The following is a 6,000-nucleotide window of genomic DNA, read 5'->3' as shown; positions in this document are numbered from 1 at the left end:
ATGACCATTATTCTGTCTACCAGAGTACCCATGAACCCCTCCTATCTGACTTGGCAATGCCACTTAGCCCTGCTTTCTCTTTGCCCATTGCTTCTTTTCCATTTGATTGAAAATGTGCTCACTTCTCCACTCATTTCAAATATCCCTTCTTTGGGCCAGTCTATCTTTTGAGTCCTAGTTCTCATATATATTTGAACTCTCAGTCATCTTAAAAGAGAGAGCTGTACTTGCTGCCTCTCCTTTCTCAACTCCAATTATGCTTTTAATTCTTTTCAGTTCTCATTCCACTTCTTTGTCATTTCTTCTTCAGCTTTTTAATTGGCTCTTTTCTTCATTAAATGTGAGCATAGTGTTAAGCTTAGTTGGAGGTCTTCCACTCTTCTTCGTTTATAGTTATTTCCACAAAGGCATTAGTAAATGTCAAGGTTTTGTTTAGATATCTTGATTCATTCACTAACACAATATTTATTGAATACCACTCTGTACTACTTAATTTTGTAGAAATTTAATGGAAATTTACTCCAATTCTACATTTTCAGCTCAGATGACATGTCAACTCACTTCCCTCCATCTTCACTGCCACTTATTTCCATCACCTGGATAATTAAAACAACTTTCTAGTTGGATTTCTACTCCCTTCCCTTGTCATAATTTAAATCCATTTTATACCCAACACCCAAAATTACTTTTATAAAATGAAAACATTATATCACTTTCCTGCTTACAACCTTTCAAAGGCTCCCCATTGTGCTTAAGATAACATTCATATCCCTTAATATGGCATAAAGAACCACTCAGATTCTGGGCCTGGGTTTTGTTTTCAGCTTCTAATATTTCCTATGCCTATGCTGATAGTCTATACTCCAGTTATGCCCACTTATTTTCTATTCCCTTAAAAGAGTTCAAGGCCTTTTCATGCTTTTTTAAGATATCTGGAGCCTCTCTCACTCTCACTCACTCTCTCTCTCTCTCTCTCTCTCTCTCTCACACACACACACACACACACACACACACACACACACATGCATATGAGGCTACTTTCTCCAGAAGGCATCCCTATATATGCTGGTCTAGACTAGATGTCCTTCTTCTATGTTTTTCCTACAAACAGAAATGATAACATGACATTGTTAATATTTTTTTATTTTTCTCTCTCCCTCTCTGGCTGCACATTCCTCGTGGGCAGAGTTTGTATTTTACTCATTATTATGTGCCCAGCAGGTAGCATTGTAACCAAGAAATTAGGACTTAGAGATTATTATACTTGCTGAATCATTATATGGATATTCCTTTTTATTTTCTTATGTATTTGACTAAGTGAAAGGAAATACCTGAAACCTTTGAACTGCAATCCAGCTGCCTTGATCTCTGAAAATGATTGTATAACCTTTATCTTGTGCCCTTGTGATTATAAAAACCTTGTGACTGACCCTTACTTGTACCCATTTTATCTGGTTTTTCTGCATTAGTAGAACATCCCCTAATGTTTACTAATGAAGGATCTTGGGCCAGCCCAAAACTAACTCCCTCTAAGTCAAAAGTTATCTAAGTCCAAAGTTATCTTGATAACTAAAACTGGATCTAACCAAAAAGGAGTCCTCCTGACATGTGCAGTAGCTTGGATTTTAACCTATAAGTCACCTATACTGTATTATAATACTAAGAATCAGGTCCATCATCATATTATGGCTGCCATTTTCTTACATATGTTCTTTGACTAAGCCTGTAATCAATCAGTGCATACTCAATAATTACATCACCTCTAATTATATGATCTGGGGCCATTGTTCTCATTATCTTAAAACCTGTACATGCTTTAATACTATAAAACTATCAGAATTACTGCAGTTCAGGGAAACAGATTTTGGGGCCTATAGGCTATCAGATATCCTGCTTCATGCTTAGCAATAATTTTTATCTCTCTTTGAAACCTTGGTGTCCCAGGAATTAGTCATTGGAGCACATTGGGCAAAAAATCCACCATGTTTGTCCAGTAAGAGCACTGTGTCTAGCAATATGGTGCAGGTGCTGAGTAAAGATTTGTTGAAAGAAGTAGTGATTGAATTAAATGATAACATAGAAGAAGTATATCATTAGAGTGACTGTCAGAATAGAGTAAGAGAGGAGTTACAATTGCCCCATCTCTTTCTTCCTCTACCACCATGTGGTCACTTCTATCTTTGTCTCCCAAAGTCCATACCAGAATTCACAAGGTTAGAGACCAGGTGAATTGGGAAGTCTCATGTGAACCTTTCTGGCACTAATACCCACCACTTTGGTCTACTTCATAACCAAATTATCCAAGTTTTCACTATCATTTATTTTTATAGGTTCAGTCAGTATATGTCAATGAGACAGGAATTCCAATTTCAACTGAAATTGAAATTGCACCTGGGTGGAGAATCTGTCAAATCATCTGTTGTTGTGGACACCATCCTGAGAGTTGATTTATCTAAGCAGCACAGCAGAAAGAAAAGTGTTCCTATGGGATGAGATTTCAGCCACTAGAATTTTGCTTAGGGTGATTACTTGTTTATACTGGCACTGAGAAGTCAGAGCTTGGGAAAGATAGCACCTCAAGTAGCCTGGGTGAAGTCTGAAGACATTAGATTCTTGTGACAAATGAGACTGGGAAGTGGAGTGCTGCTCCAGGGGAATAAATTGGGCAGCAAAGCCAAAGTTTGGCTTTAAGCTTAGTTCTAAGAACCAAGGCCTTCGAGATGGTATGGCTTTCAAGATGACCAAAGGACAGAGAGAGAAAAAGTGCTGATGAAAATATTCCTTGGAGATTTATAACAATGCTATTTAATGGAGGGTATATTGGAACAAAACAGAATAATTTCTGCTCAATTTTGCCCTCAGAATTAATATTTTCACAGTTCTAGAGATTAAATAATTATATGAACCCAGTTTTATTAAATAATACAAACTGAACTCATTGGTAATGAAAATAATCACAAGTCACTGGAGAAAACTGAGATCTAGCCTTTTAATTAAAGATCAGCAGTCTCTAGAAACAATGTGCTAAAGTCATAAAAGTATCAAGACCTATAGGAGCTAAATGGAGTAAGTTGTATGTATGTATATATATATGTGCTTATATATATATATACACACACACACACACATATATAATGATCCATGCATAAAGGTCTGTTATCTATTTCATTTTAGCCTTGTAAATAGAGACAAACTTGCAATATATGCCTATCCAGTGTTCCCATGTTTGTTTTGAGTTGCTTCTGCTTTTTCCATAGAAACCAACATGAAAATCATGTGGCTCTCTTATTTAGAGCTCAAAGGGGAACAGGAACAAAAGACAATTAAACTAGCTGAGGCAAAAAGTGTTGTGGAATTTATTGGAAGTATGTATAGGGGTATGTAACAAGTTCTAGTTTACGGAGTACAGTTAGATTTCATCAGGACCTGGAACCAGGAACTTCAAAGCTATTCAGAAAAAAAATATGCACACCTTCTTCCTCTTTTCCTCTGAGGCCAAATGATTCCTTGTCTTTTTTTTTCTTTTTTTTGATTTCTTGTCTTTTATCTCGGTGTATCTGTTCTCTTCCCTTCCCTTCCCCCACCTCTCTCTCTTCTAGCTTTCTCTGTTCCATGTGTAAATAGCCAAAACAAGGTCAGCTGAGCTTCAACCTCATGTGATATTCTAGTTTGGGTGTCCAAAAGAGATTAGTTTGAACCTCTGGTCCAAATTCCAATTTCTCGGGAAAGAAAATCTGTTTAATTTAACCTTTAGTAGATATCATTTGTGGTATCATCTCAGTTTATGTTTCATCTAAAACCGGTTCCTCCAGAATTGGGCACCAGAAGTTCTGTTTTTACTATCCCCTGAGCTCAACTGCTTGGATAAGAACTAAATGCCTAAACCAGGAGAAATACTGAAACATCTAACTACATAATTATGAGGGATAATCATGGGGCCCACAAGGAGATAATCAATATCCCCTAACATGACATTAATTTGTGTCTGGACTCATTTTCATTTAGTTAGAAAGTATTCATTTCACACCAAGATACAACACAATATAGTCTCAGTTTCAGAGTTTAGGTAGAGTATATGTTATAAAACACTTCTTCGAAACTCTATATCAAATTGAAGCAAGAAATAGTTGACTTCAATTATAAGAGAAAAAATATTTGCATCACAGATAAAAACTGCAATGTTTTTTCAGTGTTGATTAGAAGGGGAAAGGGATGGCTGTTCCACTCAATCATATTGAATTTATCTTGTACCTTTCTATGAGAGACCAGAGGGATGATTCAGGTATCATTTAATTAATTCTTAAAATTACTCTCTCTGAAAGAGAAGGAATATCATCTAGGTTCTTAACTTTAAAGAAAGAAATCACTCTTGGGATGCTAAATTTTGCACATTCATCCAATTCCTTTCTTCAGACCTGTTTAAAGAAATCAGTTTTCTTTCATGGGGTCAACCCAGGTTTCTACTTGATAATTACCATTCTGCATGAGAAAATTTTAAAAGAATTAAAAGATAAAAATACATTCAATATAAAAACAAGACTGAATAGAAATCAGATTTCCTTTTGATGATTCAGAAGGCACTTTATGAAGCCACATTGTCTTGGGGCTCATATTATGAAAATCAGGTCTCTTTGTACAGAAGCTATGGAAAGGGACCAGTTAATGGAAAGTTATCGGTGATAGAAGGTCTGGTAATTTGGCTTTTACTTAGACAATGAAATACAGTCATTGAAATATTATATATGTATTTTTAAATTGTTTTGAATGAGGCTGCATTCTTTGGTATTTTGTCCCAAACTAAATAGTAGACAACAATTCTGAAATCCTCAGAGGTTAAAGAACAAAGAACTGTAAAGAAAAATATGTGCCTTGTAAGCACTGTTCCCAGTAATTTGTTTAAGTTGTGAGCAGACAGCCATGCTATGTCAGCAACAAACTATGAAGACTGAGTAAACATGTAACAAGATCAGAGCTGTAATCCAATAAAACTTACAACAAAGTTGTCAATCAATGCACAACAAATAGCCTACATAATTACTAATGTAATACCTGAAAACTTAGGTTTTAAAACATATATTTATTGAATATTAAGTCTTGGAGTTAGAAGTCTAGAGGGAGAAGACAGGAAAAATAATAATATGATATAGAAGTACAGTGATGCAAATGTGCATGGTATTTTGGGTGCCCAATCCAGGCTTAGGGCTGTAGACTAGAGAGCAGGTAAATTTCTGTAGAGAAGGTGATACATCACTTATTTTTTTTTTATTTACTGTATAGAATAACAAATGTACAAAGCAAAGAAATAAAAAAGCAATAATTTTCAAAGCACTCTTCAGCAATAGAGATCCCAAAGTTTGTCAAGGGCTACCATACAATCCTCTCCTATTTTTGCTTCCAGCTGCTCCAGAATATAGGAGGCTAGAGGGCTTAAGTATTTTTTTATCATCACAATCAACTTTTTTCCTTCTTTTTTTGTGTAAAATAACATATATAGAGAAAAACTATAATATTGAGAAAAAATTGATTTTTTTCTGAATATAAACCCCTTAAATATAAAAAAATCAGATTATATTTCAAACTTGGTGCTTTCCTGACCTCTGAAGGTAGTGCTTAATTGGCCTGAGAGATTTTAGACATATTGAGAATGTGCTGGTTTAAAACGATGTATGCCCTCTAGAAAAGCCATGTTTTAAATCAAAATCCATTTCATAAAGGTAGAATAATCCCTATTCAATACTGTATGTTTGAAACTGTAATCAGATCATCTCCCTGGATGATGTGATTTAGTCAAGAGTGGTTGTTAAACTGGAATAGGTGATGACATGTCTCCACCCATTTGGGTGGGTCTTGATTGGTTTACTGGAGACCTATAAAAGAGGAAACATTTTGGAGAAAGAGATTCAGAGAAAGCAGAGCAGAATGAAATAGCCACAAAAGCAGAGTCCACCAGCCAGCGACCTTTGGAAATGAAGAAGGAAAACGCCTCCCAGGGAGCTTCGT

This window comes from Tamandua tetradactyla, chromosome X (genome assembly GCF_023851605.1).
Source record: "Tamandua tetradactyla isolate mTamTet1 chromosome X, mTamTet1.pri, whole genome shotgun sequence".
Lineage (NCBI taxonomy): Eukaryota > Metazoa > Chordata > Mammalia > Pilosa > Myrmecophagidae > Tamandua > Tamandua tetradactyla.
The sequence above is the reverse complement of the archived record's forward strand: the minus strand, read 5'-3'. Positions refer to the sequence as shown.